General features: G+C 40.5%; 1 protein-coding gene across 3 annotated transcripts in view; it reads left to right on the plus strand.

Moving 5' to 3' along the window:
- Pde4d (phosphodiesterase 4D, cAMP specific) overlaps nucleotides 1-22,294 on the plus strand; it is a 1,301,793-nt gene that overhangs the window by 748,450 nt on the left and 531,049 nt on the right. The gene's annotated exons all lie outside the window — the stretch shown is intronic.

The raw sequence follows: 22,294 nt of genomic DNA on the forward strand, positions 1-22,294 counted from the left end.
GCCAATGCACCACTGCTCCAATCTTGAGGCTGGGACAGTTTAACTAAGGATTTGACTAAGTCCCTGTGATCACCACATCGCCTCAGTCTTTCTGTCCAATTATTGAGTTTGTATCTTTATGATTACTCTCAGAGATAAAACACCTTTTGGCCTTATACCTTACATATTTTATTTGAATGGAGTGTTGTGGCATGCTTGTTAAACTTTTTATAGGGAAAATAAAATATTACCTTATTAAATAAGCACACTAATTATATACCTAATTGTAAGTTCAGAAATTTTTTTTCAAAGAATGCTTTAAAATTGTCAAAAGACAGAACATTCATTCTCATATTGTAATTTAGCTTAGTTTCTTCTGCTCCAACTTTTCTATGAGGCCCTGATCCCCCTGTGACTTGTGCACTCTTTTGCCCAGTACGAAAGAACACAGCCTCACACATGGGCCTCTCTTCCCCCTCCTGGGCAGCTCCTACCATTGCTGCTAGCAACAACCTTAATCACAGTGACAATTTCTTCAGGGTCACCTCCTCTCCACTTCGGTGAGACAAAGGCTTGATCATGTGCTTCACAGCTTGGGCAGTTCTGTAGTCCTGTCTCCCAAGAGTGAAGCTTAAAATGTTGACATTTCATATCTCTCTCTCTCTCTCTCTCTCTCTCTCTCTCTCTCTCTCTCTCTCTCTCTCTCACACACACACACACACACACACACACACACACTTTTTTTTTTTTACTAAATTCATTATTTGCTTACCAGTTATACTGTCTAAAGCAGCTCAATTTTATATGCGCTGTTTTGAGAATAAACAAACCCAAGAAACTACAATTTCTAAACTTTTAAAACCTTAGCACCCATTGCTGTCTTTTAAGCCTATTTGGAGAAAGGGGTGGACAAAGTTCAGAGAATAATGCTGTGTGCCTTTGTAGATTTGTGTCTCCACATACTATTATTCAACAACATATCACAATTTCCTCATTTTAAGTTGACAGCTTTGTCACATTGTATGCTAACACAAAATAATAATGGCAAGAATGCTAAAACTAGTAAGCACTTCTGGGTATTTATAATGGTATTTGCCAGGCTGAGCACATGGAAAATGATCTTTTCAATTATTTTTATCTTCACTAGTTTTGTAAGCATTGTGATATGTTGTCCCTATTTCTTCTTTCTCTCTCTTCCTCTCCTTTCCTCTCCCTTCCTCTCTTTCCCTCTCCCTTCCTCTCCTCCCACCCCTCTGTCTGTGTGCACATATATTCCATAGTAATTGTACAACAGATGTACCTTAGAAAGAATTGTCTACACATCTTCCATCTACAATCATTGCTTATTTTCTTTCCTTTTCCTATACTTCAGAGAATTAAGTTTCTCTTTCTGAAATCAAATGATTCTGTTTCCTTCCTTCCTTCCTTCCTTCCTTCCTTCCTTCCTTCCTTCCTTCCTTCTCCCCCCTCCCTCCCTTCCTTCTTTCCTTCCTTCCTTCCTTCCTTCCTTCCTTCCTTCCTTCCTTCCTTCCTTCCTTCCTGTTTGTTTGAGGGTTTCTCTGTGTAGCCTTGGCCATCCTGGAACTCCCTTGGCAGACTAAGCTGGCCTTGAACTTGTACTAATCAGCCTGCTTCTGCCCCCAAGTGCTAGGATAAAAGGTGTGGGCCGCTACTGCTCAGCTTTCCTTTACCTTTCTATCCAACTTTTCTTTTGCCCTTTTCTTAATCCCATTCCTGGCATTTCTTTCTGCCTCGGATATTTTTAGGGTATTCCTTTCTTCATTAATGAACCTGCTCTGTAATATTGGCCACAATGGTTCTTTCTTTTCTCTGCAAAAGAGTTCATTTAAGAAAAAAAGAAAGAAAGAAAGAAAGAAAGAAAGAAAGAAAGAAAGAAAGAAAGAAAGAAAGAAAGAAAGAAAGAAAAGGATTTTCTTTACCCAAAGGTGTGATTCCCGCAGTCTCTTCACTTTTCCCCACAGCTATTTAAACTTTCTGAAGGAATGAGACTACTGTGACTCAGTGAGGTTCCAGAAGTGAAGGATGAAGGCATCAAGGTCCTGTGACACAAATCTAATAACATGCACCTTTCCTTATTTTTTGCATCTATTATGCAACAAACAAGTATCCAATCTGAATGACAGCTAGAATTTTATGGCCTCTTTTCTCTGAAACAACCATCAAAAGCAGTTCAGCCCACAGCCAGTTTTATGGTCTCATTGTCAGGATTTGCTAACTCTGTAATCACATGCAGATTTCTTCATTTTTCCTGGCAGTTCATCGTAAATCAAATGATAAATCTCTTAGCATCCTGTTGTCTGGTTTCTGTCTCTATCAGTTCCTTTGGTTATATTAGAATTCATAAAGTAAAAGGCGTACCTCTGACAGGATTTATTATTCTTTACTTGTCTTATCACCTAAATATATAGTGAGCAACCATCCCGATTTCTTATTCTTAATAAGAAAATTTTGAAGTGTGAACTGTTACAAGTTTAGGTCATGATTCCTCTGCTCTGAAGTCCCTTCGTTTGCTTATATTTACCTGTTAACCACAAAAGGCTTCATTTGCTGTTGTCCTTTGCTTGCTTAGCTTGCCTTCTATGGTTATATGTCCTGACTTAGCAATGTATGTTCTTATTCTTTGTTGATTGATCAGTCAGTGATGAAAATAGTAGTATAATTTGAACACTTGAGGACCAAGAACTCTTGATAAATTAAGAGCTAGGGTTAATAGGACAACATTGTGGCTCCTTTTGTTTGAGAACAAGAAATTCTATGACTTTTGACTTTGAAAACCCTGAACTGGATTACTGAAGAAAAGAGAATAAAGAGAAAGCAGCTCCTTAGAATTAACCAATAAGAAACTACTAGGAATTGCCAGGGTGGTGGTGAACTCTTAGTCATTATTTTACAGCTTTCTTAAGATGAAGCATCATGGATGTGCATGCCTGGTTTGCTTCCTGATCTTAAAAGCTTTCAACTGGTGAAATCCTATGAAAATTTATAATCCAGATATGCTGCTGTAACCATGGTGACTAGTTGAACACACTGGATCCCCACCCTGTGGATTCCATATGCAGCCACTCACTATAGGCAATGTGAAGGAAATTTTTTATTTAATTTTGAGCATTCATATGTGAAACAAGTACTAATGCTAAATCATCACTTCTTGAAGGGATTTCACGGAGTCCTCTGAATTCTGTATTGGGTGGTGACTGAATACTATCAAGGGCAGAACTATGTAAACCCAAACCCGAGGCATCAATTTGAAATTAGAGGATCTGTTTTGCAGACTTGAGCAATGTGGGTGACTGGGATTGCACAGTTAGAGTGGGGATGTGTTTGAACCCCAAATCTTGGGCACCAAGTAAAGAAATGAAGGTGTATGAGTTCTCCCTAGCGTCACATAAAAGAGAAGATTGTAGAACATGGCAGCCCACGCCTAAAATCTCAGCACTCAGGAGGGCGAGGCAGGAGGATCCCGAAACTGAAGCCAGTCTGGGAAACAGAACAGAGTCTTGTCCCAGGAACGAACAAACATGAATAGAAAACAAAGCAACCTTAGCAGTGCTACCCTGGCTTCATTTACTGTTAATAAGAAAAGGCTTGCTACATCTCCTTGCTGGATAGTTGGTTAACCCTTTGCCTCCTTTAATGTTTTTTGTTTGTTTGTTTGTTTGTTTGTTTTTTGTTTGTTTTCTTTTTAAATGGCCACAAGCCTTAAAAACCAAAAGTGTCCCTCTAATTCCCCATCTTGTGTGGTTCTAGAACCTGGCTAAACAAAACAGGCACCAACCGAGCTGTGTGGAGTTGTCCTCAACTATTAATAGGATCCGTGCTAAGGTTGTTTCCAGAGAGGTCCTCATTTCTCTTGGCCTGTGTGCGCACGGAGAGATTACATAGCTCACAGCTGCTCCTATTGCGCATGGCAGATGAGAACCTGTCTCACTTCCGCTTCCTTTTCTTCATGCTGTTCCTTAAATTCACTCCCCTTGACTTCTGGTCTGCTTTGGTTACTCACCTCCATCTCCTAACTCTGAATTTCCTCTTCAGTCCCAACTGTTCCCCATCAGCGCTGGGATCATAATCTCAAACTTTCTCACACACTCAAGGTAGCGCCCTCTCCTTCCAGCCCCTCTCATCACCCGAAGGCTCCAGCTGTTGGATACTTCCGCTGCTCTCTCCTTGGCACACCCATTACCCTTCTGCACTCAGAGAAATTGCAAAGCAGATTTTATTTTCCTTGAAATCTCCCCATTTTACCTCAGGATTTTCAGGGGAATGCAAAAGTCTGTTTGTGATCGTCGGTCTCGACTGGAGAGAGGCTCTGTGTTATCAGAAACTTATTCCTCTTCTATCAGTTCGCATGTCCTTTTCTCTATTAAATGTCCCTTTCAAAGCCAGTGCCTTAACCCTTGCCTTTCTAACATTTCAGCTAACTTACCCTTGGCCCACCCCTTTCCTTTGGTTATCTCGCCTGTGTATTCACATTAGTATTGGTACTTACATATTCATAAAGCAACCTATTTTTAAAAAGAAAAAAACAAAAAAAGCAAACATAACGCAACATTTTGCATCCCCTCCTTCCCCCTTCTCCTGGCCTACAGCTTTCCTCCTCTTCACAGTCAATGAATTTTTTTCCACTCTAAACTTTGAATTTTCCTCCTGACAAGATACTGACATTTTTAGGACTAAACTTGTAGAACTCCTTTTCATCCTGATTCCATTATTCTCTACATTTGAAGAGCATTGCCTGCTCTTTGTTCTTCAACCAGACACCCTACCTACCCACCTCTACCCTGATTTAAGCAGAACCCCCACCCCCAGCCCCTCACCCACCCCTGTAGAGCTCCAGGCTCCGCTAGGTTTGTCAGTTCTTGATCCTTTTGAAGTTCTTGAGCTTTGGCATGCCCCTGAAAGAGACAGCCATCTGGGCTTTGTTCTCAGGCCTTTCTTTCTATTCTTATTCGGTATCCCATAGCGCTCAAGTGTGGCCATACATGAAAGTCACCCACAAAGCCTGGAAAAAATGTAGCTGTCCTCTCCCTGTGCTAGATCCTCTGAGTCTGAATGACTAGGGAGTGAGGCCAGGCCCTTCTGCTCTTCAGAAGGCCTGCCAGGAGCTGTGATGGACAGCCCTGAGAATCCATGTCTCATAGCTTGCAGTGCTGTGGATGAAAGTGTGAGCTTAGCATGTGCTAGGCAAGCACTTTACCTCTTAACTGGTTCTTAATCATCGTCTATGCCTTTGCCAGTGCAATGGCCACCAATGTTTAATCTCCATCACCTGAACTCCAGGCTTGCATTATACACACACACACACACACACACACACACACACACACACACACACAGAGAGAGAGAGAGAGAGAGAGAGAGAGAGAGAGATTGAGAGAGAGAGAGATTGAGAGAGAGAGGTTGAGAGAGAGAGAGAGGTTGAGAGAGAAATTGAGAGAGAGAGATTGAGAGAGAGAGAGAGAAAGAGAGAGAGAGAGAGAGAGAGAGAGAGAGGGAGAGAGAGAGAGAATTTCCATACTCAGTCATCTAGGGCTGTTTCCCAGTCTCCAGCACCTTGCTATTGCTTTCAACAGTATTCTACCTCCCTTTTTTTCCCTCTTAATGAATGATGTCACACTTCTTCACACTTCCATGAACAAGAAATATGGTAATTCTTTTGAATTCATCTCTCACATTCATCTCCCATTGAAACCAATGCTTACATCATACCAATTTCACTTGTAGAGTTCCCCAACCATCTCCCATCATTGCCCATAAGCACAGGTACTGCTGTAAGCTAAGCCACCAACTCCTGTTACAAGACAGTACATCTATCCCCTAACTGTTACAGCCCTCCTGGTTTTGCTTACCTCTCTTCAACCATTGCTCACACAACACAGCTCGGTTCTGTGACTAACATGACTCCCCAGGGTTAGCTCACTCCTTGTTCCGGTCCTCCTTGGCCGCAGACCCTCCCTGAATTCCACACATAATTTGGATAATAATTCTGTGACTTTTCAATGTTGCTTCCTCTCCTTTTACCTAGAACATGTACCTGTTTTTAGTTCCTTGGTCTTCTGCTTTTCATTCTAGCTCAAATACTATTTTCTGGAAGGATCTTTATCTAAATCTGCAGAATGAACTCATTAAAGCCTCCTATATGTTCCCTCTCCCAAGTTCATTTATTTCTTATTTATTCATTTATTTTTATACAAAGTAATTGGTTTGATTATGACGTTTCATACATGTGTGTAATTATACTTGTTGTTCAGCTCCCTTGTCCACTCACCACACCCATGATAATTGCACCTCCTAGGTGCTCCCATTTTAACACCCATAGTTGTGGTACACACACACACACACACACACACACACACACACCACTGCATCTACATTGATATCCATATATGTTTATGTATATTCCACTTATGAGATAAAACATTCATTTGTCTTTTAGGGTCTGGTTCATTTTCTCTAGTTACATCCACTTTTGGGTACATGCTATGATTTCATCCTTCTTTAGGTCTAAGGAAAAACAGCAATTAAAACACCAAGGCCAACACTGCTGCAATATGCTGCATTACCTTAACTAATCATACCTGGACTCTATTTTCCAATAAAGTCACATCAAAAGGCTAGGGTACTAACATGTGAATTCTATTGGGATGTACAATGCAACCAATAGCAAGTGTGAATTGCTGCTATCTTCAGGCATTTGCACAGTAACATTAACTTTCAGAAAGTTTTTATTAAAGCCCCTTATGAATGTAGTGTGCACTATGGTGGTCTCAGTAGAGAAGTGGTGTGTGAACGGCTGTGGATACACACAGCTGCCACTCTAGTCTCCAACTTGAGCTCTACAAGGTTGGAAGCAAGAGACGGAGCCTTGGCAACAGCAACCTCTTTCTGTCTAACTTCCTTCTAAGCCACTGGTTCTCAACCCTCCTAATGCTGCAACCCTTTAATACAGTTCCCGACGTTGTGGTGAACCCCAACCATAAAATGACTTTGATGCTACTTCAGAAATATACTTTTGCCACTGTTATGAATCATAATGTAAATATCTCATATGCCAGATATCTAATATACAACCCCTGTGAAAGGGTCATTCAACTCCCAGAGAGATCGCAACCTAAAGGTTGAGAACCGCTGTCTAAGCAAAGTAGATTTAGAATTGACCTACTCAACATGAGATGTGTAGGCATGTTGGAAGATGTAATTTTTGTCATGATTTTGCTATCAGGTAAGGAAAAAGTCATCTCTATGCTCAGCAGTCGGAAGCAGCATACCCAAACTGTCAGGAACTCAAGAAAGTCACAGGAGTTCAAAATTCTATGAATAAATACTATATATTAAAAATTGTAGATCCCGGGACCCGCCGAACTTAGGAAATTAGTCTGAACAGGTGAGAGGGTGCGCCAGAGAACCTGACAGCCTCTGGAACAGGCAGAAGCACAGAGGGGCTGAGGCAGCACCCTGTGTGGGCCGGGGACAGCCGGCCACCTTCCGGACCGGAGGACAGGTGCCCGCCCGGCTGGGGAGGCGACCTAAGCCACAGCAGCAGCGGTCGCCATCTTGGTCCGGGACCCGCCGAACTTAGGAAATTAGTCTGAACAGGTGAGAGGGTGCGCCAGAGAACCTGACAGCTTCTGGAACAGGCGGAAGCACAGAGGCGCTGAGGCAGCACCCTTTGTGGGCCGGGGACAGCCGGCCACCTTCCGGACCGGAGGACAGGTGCCCACCCGGCTGGGGAGGCGACCTAAGCCACAGCAGCAGCGGTCGCCATCTTGGTCCCGGGACTCCAAGGAACTTAGGAATTTAGTCTGCTTAGGTGAGAGTCTGTACCACCTGGGAACTGCCAAAGCAACACAGTGTCTGAGAAAGGTCCTGTTTTGGGCCTTCTTCTTCGGCCAGGAGGAGGTCCAAATACAAGATATCTGCGCACCTTCCCTGTAAGAGAGCTTGCCAGCAGAGAGTGCTCTGAGCACTGAAACTCAGAGGAGAGAATCTGTCTCCCAGGTCTGCTGATAGACGGTAACAGAATCACCAGAAGAACAATCTCTAAACAGAGTCAACTATAACTACTAACTCCAGAGATTACCAGATGGCGAAAGGTAAACGGAGGAATCTTACTAACAGGAACCAAGACCACTCACCATCACCAGAACCCAGCACACCCACTTCGCCCAGTCCAGGGAACCCCAACACACCTGAGAACCTAGACCTAGATTTAAAAGCATATCTCATGATGATGGTAGAGGACATCAAGAAGGACTTTAATAAATCACTTAAAGAAATACAGGAGAACACTGCTAAAGAGTTACAAGTCCTTAAAGAAAAGCAGGAAAACACAATCAAACAGGTAGAAGTCCTTACAGAAAAAGAGGAAAAAACATACAAACAGGTGATGGAAATGAACAAAACCATACTAGACCTAAAAAGGGAAGTAGACACAATAAAGAAAACTCAAAGCGAGGCAACTCTAGAGATAGAAACCCTAGGAAAGAAATCTGGAACCATAGATTTGAGCATCAGCAACAGAATACAAGAGATGGAAGAGAGAATCTCAGGTGCAGAAGATTCCATAGAGAACATCGGCACAACAATCAAAGAAAATGGAAAATGCAAAAAGATCCTAACTCAAAATATCCAGGAAATCCAGGACACAATAAGAAGACCAAACGTACGGATAATAGGAGTGGATGAGAATGAAGATTTTCAACTCAAAGGTCCAGCAAACATCTTCAACAAAATTATTGAAGAAAACTTCCCAAATCTAAAGAATGAGATGCATATGAACATACAAGAAGCCTACAGAACTCCAAATAGACTGGACCAGAAAAGAAATTCCTCCCGACACATAATAATCAGAACATCAAATGCACTAAATAAAGATAGAATACTAAAAGCAGTAAGGGAAAAAGGTCAAGTAACATATAAAGGCAAGCCTATCAGAATTACACCAGATTTTTCACCAGAGACTATGAAAGCCAGAAGAGCCTGGACAGATGTTATACAGACACTAAGAGAACACAAACTGCAGCCCAGGCTACTATACCCAGCCAAACTCTCAATTATCATAGAGGGAGAAACCAAAGTATTCCACGACAAAACCAAATTCACGCATTATCTCTCCACGAATCCAGCCCTTCAAAGGATAATAACAGAAAAAAACCAATACAAGAACGGGAACAACGCCCTAGAAAAAACAAGAAGGTAATCCCTCAACAAACCTAAAAGAAGACAGCCACAAGAACAGAATGCCACCTTTAACAACTAAAATAACAGGAAGCAACAATTACTTTTCCTTAATATCTCTTAACATCAATGGTCTCAACTCGCCAATAAAAAGACATAGACTAACAAACTGGCTACACAAACAAGACCCAACATTTTGCTGCTTACAGGAAACTCATCTCAGAGAAAAAGATAGACACTACCTCAGAATGAAAGGCTGGAAAACAATTTTCCAAGCAAATGGTATGAAGAAACAAGCAGGAGTAGCCATCCTAATATCTGATAAGATTGACTTCCAACCCAAAGTCATCAAAAAAGACAAGGAGGGACACTTCATTCTCATCAAAGGTAAAATCCTCCAAGAGGAACTCTCAATTCTGAATATCTATGCTCCAAATACAAGAGCAGCCACATTCACTAAAGAAACTTTAGTAAAGCTCAAAGCACACATTGCGCCTCACACAATAATAGTGGGAGACTTCAACACACCACTTTCACCAATGGACAGATCATGGAAACAGAAACTAAACAGGGACACACTGAAACTAACAGAAGTGATGAAACAAATGGATCTGACAGATATCTACAGAACATTTTATCCTAAAACAAAAGGATATACCTTCTTCTCAGCACCTCATGGTACCTTCTCCAAAATTGACCACATAATAGGTCACAAATCAGGCCTCAACAGATTCAAAAATATTGAAATTGTCCCATGTATCCTATCAGATCACCATGCACTAAGGCTGATCTTCAATAACAAAATAAATAACAGAAAGCCAACATTCACATGGAAACTGAACAACACTCTTCTCAATGATACCTTGGTCAAGGAAGGAATAAAGAAAGAAATTAAAGACTTTTTAGAGTTTAATGAAAATGAAGCCACAACGTACCCAAACCTTTGGGACACAATGAAAGCATTTCTAAGAGGGAAACTCATAGCTATGAGTGCCTTCAAGAAAAAACGGGAGAGAGCACATACTAGCAGCTTGACAACACATCTAAAAGCTCTAGAAAAAAAGGAAGCAAATTCACCCAAGAGGAGTAGACGGCAGGAAATAATCAAACTCAGGGGTGAAATCAACCAAGTGGAAACAAGAAGAACTATTCAAAGAATTAACCAAACGAGGAGTTGGTTCTTTGAGAAAATCAACAAGATAGATAAACCCTTAGCTAGACTCACTAAAGGGCACAGGGACAAAATCCTAATTAACAAAATCAGAAATGAAAAGGGAGACATAACAACAGATCCTGAAGAAATCCAAAACACTATCAGATCCTTCTACAAAAGGCTATACTCAACAAAACTGGAAAACCTGGACGAAATGGACAAATTTCTGGACAGATACCAGGTACCAAAGTTGAATCAGGATCAAGTTGACCTTCTAAACAGTCCCATATCCCCTAAAGAAATAGAAGCAGTTATTAATAGTCTCCCAGCCAAAAAAAGCCCAGGACCAGACGGGTTTAGTGCAGAGTTCTATCAGACCTTCAAAGAAGATCTAACTCCAGTTCTGCACAAACTTTTTCGCAAGATAGAAGTAGAAGGTATTATACCCAACTCATTTTATGAAGCCACTATTACTCTGATACCTAAACCACAGAAAGATCCAACAAAGATAGAAAACTTCAGACCAATTTCTCTTATGAACATCGATGCAAAAATTCTTAATAAAATTCTCGCTAACCGAATCCAAGAACACATTAAAGCAATCATCCATCCTGACCAAGTAGGTTTTATTCCAGGGATGCAGGGATGGTTTAATATACGAAAATCCATCAATGTAATCCATTATATAAACAAACTCAAAGACAAAAACCACATGATCATCTCGTTAGATGCAGAAAAAGCATTTGACAAGATCCAACACCCATTCATGATAAAAGTTCTGGAAAGATCAGGAATTCAAGGCCAATACCTAAACATGATAAAAGCAATCTACAGCAAACCAGTAGCCAACATCAAAGTAAATGGAGAGAAGCTGGAAGCAATCCCACTAAAATCAGGGACTAGACAAGGCTGCCCACTTTCTCCCTACCTTTTCAACATAGTACTTGAAGTATTAGCCAGAGCAATTCGACAACAAAAGGAGATCAAGGGGATACAAATTGGAAAAGAGGAAGTCAAAATATCACTTTTTGCAGATGATATGATAGTATATATAAGTGACCCTAAAAATTCCAACAGAGAACTCCTAAACCTGATAAACAGCTTCGGTGAAGTAGCTGGATATAAAATTAACTCAAACAAGTCAATGGCCTTTCTCTACACAAAGAATAAACAGGCTGAGAAAGAAATTAGGGAAACAACACCCTTCTCAATAGCCACAAATAATATAAAATATCTCGGCGTGACTCTAACGAAGGAAGTGAAAGATCTGTATGATAAAAACTTCAAGTCCCTGAAGAAAGAAATTAAAGAAGATCTCAGAAGATGGAAAGATCTCCCATGCTCATGGATTGGCAGGACCAACATTGTAAAAATGGCTATCTTGCCAAAAGCAATCTACAGATTCAATGCAATCCCCATTAAAATTCCAACTCAATTCTTCAACGAACTAGAAGGAGCAATTTGCAAATTCATCTGGAATAACAAAAAACCGAGGATAGCAAAAACTCTTCTCAAGGATAAAAGAACCTCTGGTGGAATCACCATGCCTGACCTAAAGCTTTACTACAGAGCAATTGTGATAAAAACTGCATGGTACTGGTATAGAGACAGACAAGTGGACCAATGGAATAGAATTGAAGACCCAGAAATGAACCCACACACCTATGGTCACTTGATCTTCGACAAGGGAGCCAAAACCATCCAGTGGAAGAAAGACAGCATTTTCAACAATTGGTGCTGGCACAACTGGTTGTTATCATGTAGAAGAATGCGAATCGATCCATACTTATCTCCTTGTACTAAGGTCAAATCTAAGTGGATCAAGGAACTTCACATAAAACCAGAGACACTGAAACTTATAGAGGAGAAAGTGGGGAAAAGCCTTGAAGATATGGGCACAGGGGAAAAATTCCTGAACAGAACAGCAATGGCTTGTGCTGTAAGATCGAGAATTGACAAATGGGACCTAATGAAACTCCAAAGTTTCTGCAAGGCAAAAGACACTGTCTATAAGACAAAAAGACCACCAACAGACTGGGAAAGGATCTTTACCTATCCTAAATCAGATAGGGGACTAATATCCAACATATATAAAGAACTCAAGAAGGTGGACCTCAGAAAATCAAATAACCCCCTTAAAAAATGGGGCTCAGAACTGAACAAAGAATTCTCACCTGAGGAATACCGAATGGCAGAGAAGCACCTGAAAAAATGTTCAACATCCTTAATCATCAGGGAAATGCAAATCAAAACAACCCTGAGATTCCACCTCACACCAGTGAGAATGGCTAAGATCAAAAATTCAGGTGACAGCAGATGCTGGCGAGGATGTGGAGAAAGAGGAACACTCCTCCATTGTTGGTGGGAGTGCAGGCTTGTACAACCACTCTGGAAATCAGTCTGGCGGTTCCTCAGAAAATTGGACATAGTACTACCGGAGGATCCAGCAATACCTCTCCTGGGCATATATCCAGAAGAAGCCCCAACTGGTAAGAAGGACACATGCTCCACTATGTTCATAGCAGCCTTATTTATAATAGCCAGAAACTGGAAAGAACCCAGATGCCCCTCAACAGAGGAATGGATACAGAAAATGTGGTACATCTACACAATGGAGTACTACTCAGCTATTAAAAAGAATGAATTTATGAAATTCCTAGCCAAATGGATGGACCTGGAGAGCATCATCCTGAGTGAGGTAACACAATCACAAAGGAACTCACACAATATGTACTCACTGATAAGTGGATACTAGCCCAAAACCTAGGATACCCACGATATAAGATACAATTTCCTAAACACATGAAACTCAAGAAAAATGAAGACTGAAGTGTGGACACTATGCCCCTCCTTAGAAGTGGGAACAAAACACCCATGGAAGGAGTTACAGAAACAAAGTATGGAGCTGAGATGAAAGGATGGACCATGTAGAGACTGCCATATCCAGGGATCCACCCCATAATCAGCTTCCAAATGTTGACACCATTTCATACATTAGCAAGATTTTACTGAAAGGACCCAGATGTAGCTGTCTCTTGTGAGACTATGCCGGGGCCTAGCAAACACAGAAGTGGATGCTCACAGTCAGCTAATGGATGGATCACAGGGCTCCCAATGGAGGAGCTAGAGAAAGTACCCAAGGAGCTAAAGGGATCTTCAACCCTATAGGTGGAACAACATTATGAACTAACCAGTACCCCTGAGCTCTTGACTCTAGCTGCATATGTATCAAAAGATGGCCTAGTCGGCCATCACTGGAAAGAGAGGCCCATTGGACACGCAGACTTTGTGTGCCCCGGTACAGGGGAACGCCAGGGCCAAAGGGGGGGAGTGGGTGGGTAGGGGAGTGGGGGTGGGTGGGTAAGGGGGTCTTTTGGTATAGCATTGGAAATGTAAATGAGCTAAATACCTAATAAAAAATGGAAAAAAAAATTGTAGATAGATCCATATTTTCTAAATCTAAATAATACATTAATAAATCAACTCCCTGATTATATTAGTTATAAGTGCGCACATTACACTTTTCTGTAATGAATTTAATTCTTGAATTGTACAAAATAGGAACCAAAGCAGAATTTTAATCTCCATGATAACAACTTTATACCAAAAATACATACAAAAATAGTGGCAGAATGCATATTAACAACTCCTTGTGAAATTCTCAGTGTACTGATTGGATATAAACTGTAGAAGATTACATTTATCTTCATGCAAGAGCCTTGAAAAGACAAGGGACAGCGGTTTATTGCACTACTTGGGGACATTGCAGGGAGCTGGATACAGCAAAGAGACAGATATATGGTGGCTTGGAAATAGGTAGCAGTGATGCTCACAGTCAAGATGAGTTGCCAATTTGGAAAATTAGGACACTAGATTTATCACATAGTTATAATTTCTAATGGTCTGAGAAGCCGTAGGTCTGACCACATCAATACTTGGCTCAGTTTCAAAACAGAAAATGCTGAAGTCTACAAAACTTCAAAACTACAAAGAATTGACTAGTGGGTTTGTGTATGGAGTGAACTCAAGATTAAATGGTGGTAAAGGCTGCCTTCCTCAAATCACGGAAGTGGAAGATGTAATTATCCGAAAAAAATATGTAATTTTTAAAAAATCATGTTTGTAGGCATGTTGAATGCATTTAAGAAACTAAAAGCTCTTGCCACTTGGTGTAGAATCTGGACAGATAGGTGGTGGGCACGTCTAGGAAAGTCCCTCTGTAGTTTCAGCTTCTTCAGAGATATTTGGAGGCCTTCTCTGACAACTTACTAAGGGCTGAACTTTAAGCTCTGTGGTTGGAAGCTCCTCTTGCAGTGCAAGCCAATAGAAAGGTTGTGGCATCCAAGGAAACATGGACATACTCTGATACTTACCTTACATTGCATATGCAGACTAAGTCTATCTTCACTGAATTTCTTGAACTATTGAAGAGTCAGGGGAATATCTTTAATACAACACATTTCCTTGAGTGGTTTGTGGCCATGTGTGTATCTTGGTGAATCTAATCTAGGTGTCTAAGATGCATTTACACAAATCTCATTAAAATGTCATGGGAAGGTACTGAATGTCCAAGAGACCTGAAAGTTTATTGGTCTGTTTTGGGCTTTTTTATGTCTGGCCAAAGAGTCATAATGTACCAGGACTGCTTAGAACTCAAGCACACTATAAGTTAAAACCATCATCTTTTTATGGTCTAGCCTAGGAAACCTCAGAGTTGATTCATAATTCACCTATTCAAAATGCTGTGATACCTTGTATACTAATGCTAATTATATCTAAATACCAAAACAAACAAACAAACAAACAAAATAACAACAACAAAAATCCCACATTTAGAATAGCATTACCTGAGTATCACATAAGTCCTTTCCACATGACTAAAAAACACCTGATACCTTTAAAATATTCACCCATTAAAAGAAAATCAGGCAGAATCATATGAGATTCTGCAGGTTTAAATTAATTTTAAGTTTTACACTATCATCTGTTTAGATGAGCAAGAATTTGTAACTTCATTTTTAGAAGGTGAAAGAGAAGTGGCTGGAGAGATGGTTCAGCACTTAAAAACACATACTCCTCTTGCAGAGAACCAGAGTACAGAGCCTAACACCTAAGTCAGCCAGCTTCCAGCCACGCGTCACTCCATCTCCAGGAGGTCTAGTGCCTTTGTGGTACATGTATGCACACACACACAATCATATCTACAAGTAAATATTTTTTAAGAGAAAAATACAAGTACATATGGCAGGGAATTGCATTGTTATTATATCATGCAGTGTAAGGTATGGCTGAGCAACAACAGAAGCAATGCCTAGCACACCCCATAATACTGTAATCTATTTTAAGTCCTTTCTCCATGCTCAGAAGAAAACTCTTTTAGTTTGGATTTATTTAAAAGAAGAGAATAAAAAGAAAGAAAGAAAAGAGAAACCAAAATTCTAAATCTTATCATAAGACAAGGAACACCTACCATAATTGGTATAAAATTCAGCTCTAGTTTGTCCCTAAAAACAAGATGCTTACCCCAGCATAATTCATTGCCTTTCTAATGTTACATACTTGCATTGTAAAAAGGCCTATTCCTATGTGGCTAACCTAAGTGGTTGCTCTTTGAATTTAATGTGTGCTCTGTGCCTCAAGTCAGCACCATCCAGGCAGAAAGTAAGAAATGAGCGTAAACTTCCTTGAGTAATAGACTTTCTTGGGAATGGGTGCAACCTGTTCAAAGATGCTACAAACATAAATGGAAACTGCTTTTTTTCCCTTTTAATAAGGATTTCTAATACAAATGATTCAATTGTTCAATTAAAGCCAGAGAAAAAGATAGTTGTGGTTGTGTAACATTAAGGACATAATTTAATGGGTGTCTGAATAATCTAATTTTAGTTTACAGATGTAACATCAGTTAATCTTACGCATATCTTCATTTCTCACTTTTTGCTTCTTTCAGATCAGTTAAACTCTAAAACAGACCAACTCATGTTAGTCTAGAGGAGTTTATTGACAGTGAGTCCTGCAACCAACTGAAAATTGGTGGAGTTGGTGTCTTTATGCTGATGCTCGATCAGTCCGGGGTTGGGGGGAAGGGCAATGATACTCTCCACTAGAATGTCAGGGTGTTTCATTGTTCTGCATGCCCATTTTCTTTGGCCACTCCTCATTTGCTCCTGGACCCAGAGGCTCATAATTTGAATGTTTGGTACCCAGTGGATGGAAATGCTTGCAAAGGATTAAGAGGTAATGCCTTGTTGGAGGAGTTGTGTTGTTGGGGATTAGCTTTGAAATTTCAAAAAACCTGCCCCATTCCCAGTTAACACTCTGTTTTATGGTTGTTATCTCATTATGTAAACTTTCACCTACTGCCCCAGTGCCTTGCCTATCTGACTGCCTCTATGCTTTTCGCCATGAAGGTCGTGGACTCACCTTCTGACACTGTAAGCTGACAATAAGTTCTTTCTGTAAGTTGTGTTGATCATGGTATCTCTTCAAAGCAATAGAAAAGTAACTAAGATACTCGCCTAATCTTGTTACTGACATATATGAATATGGTAGGCTACCGGTGACTATAATGCCTAAAGCCATATGTATCTCAAGCTAGACTCGCTCTTTCCCACCAAAGCTGCTTCTTCAAGTGGATGACCAAGGAAGCCTAACTTTGACATTTTCTGTTTCACAAGCCATATATTCAGTCCCATCGGACAGCCCCTCTGCCCTTCTTCAAGAGCTGTAGTCTGACAATTTCTTGCCACCTCCATTGCTCTGTTTGTCTTTCTCATCTATATTACTGCTTCATGCCCCAATTGGTCTCCCAGATACCGTTTATTCTCCAGGCACAGCAAGGCGGGGCTGCTAAGTGCAGGCTACAGCTTTGCTCCAAGCTTCAGAAAATTCCAATCTTCCTAAAAATGGAGATGAAGAACCTGTGAGCAACCTATTGCCCGTGGTTGCTACTGTAGTTTTGACTTCACTCTCGCTATGTACCTGTGGTTGGTCTAGTCTTTTGCTCTGCTCTCAGGCCTACAGGCACAGTGCTACATCAGGGGCTTCATGCTTCCCGTCACTTCAGCCACACTCCACATTCCCTGGGATTTCTTGTTCAGTGCTCAGCTCTCTTAGTCCATCTCCCCAGCCACTTTAGTAGTTCCTGGTATTTGGAAATAGGTAGTCAATGTTTGTTGAAGAAATGAATGATCACTCCCCACCTTCCTCTTGGATAGAAGCAAAAAATAATAAAATTAAGAATTTTAAATTATCAGGCCTGTCCATATTTATATATAAATATAATAGTCCATTGTGATCATTGGGATATATAAGAACATTTTGGGCACATTTAAAACATTGTTCAAATTTTTTTTAATCTAAAAAAAATCCACTGTCTATCAAGGAGTCAGAAGACATATTGTATTAATTATTTCTGGGTCATTAATGAACTTTACTGTGCTGTTGCCCTCAGAGCACTAAATATAGCCGATATCAAACCAAAGATCCTTCAGGATCCTTGAGTTTCTGCAGAAATATTCAGGCTTATGGGAAGAAGTTTTAATGAGACATTGTACTGTTCAGGAGAGAAGAAATCATAGTTTCTGACCCCAGGGGCATTGATAAAATAATAGGATGAAAGCTCCAGGGAAATTAGTTTTTAGGAAGTAGAATCCAGTGGCTCATTGCACATTCTAAATAGCATCGGAGTGAGAATGACAGCCTGGCTGATTGGGTTTAGTGATGCGGATAGATTTGGTTGTTCGAATTCAATTGAAAACCCCCAGATATGACTGAGGTTTACAGAGATATAAAGACCATTGGGCCAAAAATACATTCTAGAACTTCTTTTGAGTTAGAATGGTTCATGAGTCCAAGGGAGTCAAAAATTATAATTTCACAGTTACAATTTTAATTATGAAACCTTGATAATCTGTAGTTTTCACTGCCTGTCCTGATTTATTACAACTGCAGACATGTCTGAAACAGTTGGTTCATAGCATTCATTGTGTATGCCCAGGAGGATGCACAGCTATGAGCTGACAGCAAGCCAGTTCACATGAAGCTTAAGTTGGAGAGGGGTACATGTAGACAGCCACATGAATGTACAGTGCTCTGACTGCTAGAAAAGAAATGAAAAGGAAAAATGGACTACAAGAAAGAAGAGCATGAGTTCTGGATGTCAAGCCAGTGTTATCTGAGTATCCACATTCCACCTCCCCCAGACCAGTGTTTCTCAACCTGTGGGTTGAGACCCTTAAAGACTAGTGGAAAACAGATATTTACATCATGATTCACAGCAGTTAGCAAAATTACAGTTATGAAGTAGCAACTAAAGTGTTTTTATGGTAGAGGGTCACCACAATATGAGAAACTGTATTCAAGGGTCACAGCATTAGGAGGCATGAAAACCAGTGTCCTAGACTCTATGTTGAAGTCTAATTTCAGTGTGGTTTTATAAAGTGGTAGAATCTTTGGGAAGTGATTAAGTGATTGAGAAGGAAACCCATTATTGGTATTATTGTCTTCTTAAAAGAAGTAAGAGAAGCCCTGTGGTGGTTTAAATGAGAGGGATTCCTACAGGCTCAAATGTTTAATTGTTTGATGCCTAGTTGGTTAAAATGTTTGAGAAGACTTAGGAGTTATGGCCTTGTTGAAGGAGGTGTTACTTGGGATGGACTTTGAGGTATCCAAAGGCTCACCCTATTCCCAGTGTGCTCTTTCTACTTGTTTCATGTGGTGTGAGCTCTTAGCTGATCTTCCAGCCAACATGCCTGCTGCTTTTATACCCTGCTGTGATGGACAATTATCCCTCTGTAACTATAGCCCAAAATAAACCCTTCCTTTTATACAGTGCCTTGATCATGATGTTTTATCACATCAATAAAAAAGTAAAATAAAAACAGTCTTTCTCAGCACATCAGTGAAGAGATTGCAGTTCATGAACCTAGAGGAGATCCCTTCCCAGATAGACTCTAACAAACCTGACAGTACTTTAACCCCCAGCTGCCCAGACTCCTCCACTGTAAGAGATAAATATTATTTTATTTGGCAGCCACCAAGCTAACAGCATTTTGCCACAGCAGCCCAAGAGGACTAAGCCAATTATGGTGACTGTCCTATGTATCTATTAAATAATATTCTGTGAAGTATTGAGTAAGATACACATGTGCATCGCCTATAGGAACAACCATACTTGGAGTCTAGGTCCTGATTCTTCCTATTTTCTGAGTAAATTCTGTTGAGACTTAGTCAAATCAGAACCACGTGATAAATTTCTTGTTATAGGATGGATGACTATAAGAAACAAAGCAATACAAATTAATAATGAATAAGCAAGTTAAAGCACAATAAAGTAATGGATTTTTACGTATATACTATCCAATCTGCTAGTTAAAAATTGGGTCAAATTAAAATTAATTATTGAATCTTAGCTAATTGTCAGCCCACTTCCAGAAAAATAAATTCCACTGGCTCACACAATCTTTATCACCCATTTATGTCAGAGACTATTAGGAATGTCTTCATGTCAGCCTATACTGGCCTCTGTACTGCCTCACCCCATGTTCAGCAGGCACTGGGAAGTTTGCACTAACAGCTTGTGGTTCACCTAAACTTACCTGTGGAGGAGAAAGGAGCATGTTTCCCCCAAGGGAAGACAGCATCTGAGCTGCTTCTTGCCTTTTCAACTTTTAGGAATCTAGTGAAAATAATTCTTCCTGTCCCTATCTGCACACTTTCCAACGGGAAGAATTTGTGTGCTAATCACGATCGACCCTTTCTTTGCAGGAACCTTCAACTTCAGGGTTGAGTCGAGACATCTTTCCATAGATGGAAATTTTAGCTGTTGGATTTTTCTTTCAATCTTAATGACAGTGAGCTATCTCATGCTACATGAACAACCCCAAAGCTTCAGTTATTTATAACAATAAATACTTGCTTTTCCTTGATCTTTTCTATGCATTAGAGACTGGTGGGAGGTAGAGGAAAGATGTGTTCCTTAGTTGCAGACATAGTTGGTTAGAGAATACCATCTTTAAAAATCCTACTATATGATACAGTGGAGAAGGGTATCATGCCCTTGTTCTCAAAGTTTTTTCCCTGAAGGTGATACATATTGCTGGTCACTTTTCTCCTCTGTCTCTTCCTCACTTGCTTCTTTTTCCTTTGTCCTTCCTTCCTTTCTCCCCTCTCTTCTTTCTTCCTCTCTCCTAAGTTATAGCGATATTAAGAAGACATGTGATGCTTATATGCATTTAAAAAGAGAGATGAATATCATATCCATTGCTGCTCACATTACATCAGCTAAAGTCAGGTGACTGTGCCTGTCCCTTGGGGTGCAATGACGTGCAGACTTACCACTTCCCTTAAAGGAGAATTGGAATTCTGAAAGGTCATGTTGGTGACAATTACACTTCCTTTCTTCAAATGTTGCTTGAATGGCCTTCTCTTTGCTTCCTCCCCAGGTCTTCCCCATCAGCCTGTGCCATACCTCTACCTGTGTAGTCCTCAGCCATGTAAATGGCTCAAGGTTTCCCTATAGTGTGTGATGGTTCTTGGGCTTTGTTCATCTTGAGGATTACTGTTGTCCTCCATGAGTTACTGACAGTCTCAGAGAGGGGAGTACTCGAAAACAAATGCACTTAGCATCTTGTGTATCTGACCTCAAGCATTACACATCACTTCTGCCTGATAGACAACCCTGCAACAGAGTAAGAAGCAACTATAATGATGTAAATGATGGCGACTATCAGAAGCTGGGTGTGATTCCTAACTACAAGCTCGGTAACTCTCACTTAAACCCATGGTGACAAATATCTGCTTTCTGACCCTTAGGCTCTGCAAGGCAGCAGACCTAGCGTGGGGTAAGCAAACTTTAAAACATGTTCTGGGGGAGGGGAGTTGGTCTTCTGCTTTGCAATCAAAGGGCTCTCATATAACATTCTATCTGTTCAGTACCTAAAGAAACACATACACTCTTCCTTGGCATATTTGCTTCATTTATAACACTATAAATGCTATTTTTAAGTGTCTTGTGTTCAGGTGGTTGTTACACTTGAAATGGTGACAAGCTATATATATATATATATATATATATATATATATATATATATATATATATATATATATATATCAAAGGGGAGCAAGGAAGTACTTGATGGTTTTTCTGGTCCTTTCCCTATAGGAGCATGAGTTGAGTAAGCTAAGTGTGACTTTAAATAGGACACTGGGAGGAATCAGAAATAGTGGCACAGTGGCAGAAATCCCACAGCAAAATCCATCCTTGTCCGCACTCTGTGGTTATACAAGCCAGGATTCTTTCTAGACTAATGAAGAAATCGTTGAAAAATATTAGGCGAACATGCAGTTCTGGAAGGGAAAGGCAGTTCTTTGGAAGGCGGGGCTATCTGTGGCTACAGTATTAAGGAGGAAAGGAATGTGTAGACAATTTCTTTTCTGCATCCAGAATTTGAAAGAACAAGGGTAGATCTAGCCCGTCTCTTTTAAGAAAGCCCACTTCGTGAGAAACAAGCCTGTCCTCCTAGCTGGGTCAACCATTGAAGGAGTTTTTATTTATTTAATCAGCTGCTTCTTACCCCAGCAATGTGTCTGGGACAGAGTCAAGCAAATCATGTACAGGTTGTCTGTTAGGGTCTCACCAAAAAAAAAAAAAAAAAAAAAAAAAATCCCCCCTCTTCTTTCCTTCTTTCATGATCGTCCCTGAGTTTGGTTGTCTGTGTTCAACTGTCTTGAATCTCTCACACTCTAAATTCCAGCACACTCAATTCTAGCACTCTGACCGCTAAAGGTATGCTGGGCTTCTCCCACCTCCTCCTCTCACCTCCCTCCATCAGTAGCTTACTTTATCCCAAGATAAACATTGCCCTCCCAGTCCAAGCTCACTCTATTTCGCTGCTCTTTTCCTCTCTCCTGCTTGGTATGCTCGTTTAGTCAATTTGACCAAAAGACTTTCCTGGCAGCTAAAAA

The sequence above is a fragment of the Mus musculus genome, chromosome 13 (assembly GCF_000001635.26).
Source record: "Mus musculus strain C57BL/6J chromosome 13, GRCm38.p6 C57BL/6J".
In the NCBI taxonomy this organism is placed as follows: domain Eukaryota; kingdom Metazoa; phylum Chordata; class Mammalia; order Rodentia; family Muridae; genus Mus; species Mus musculus.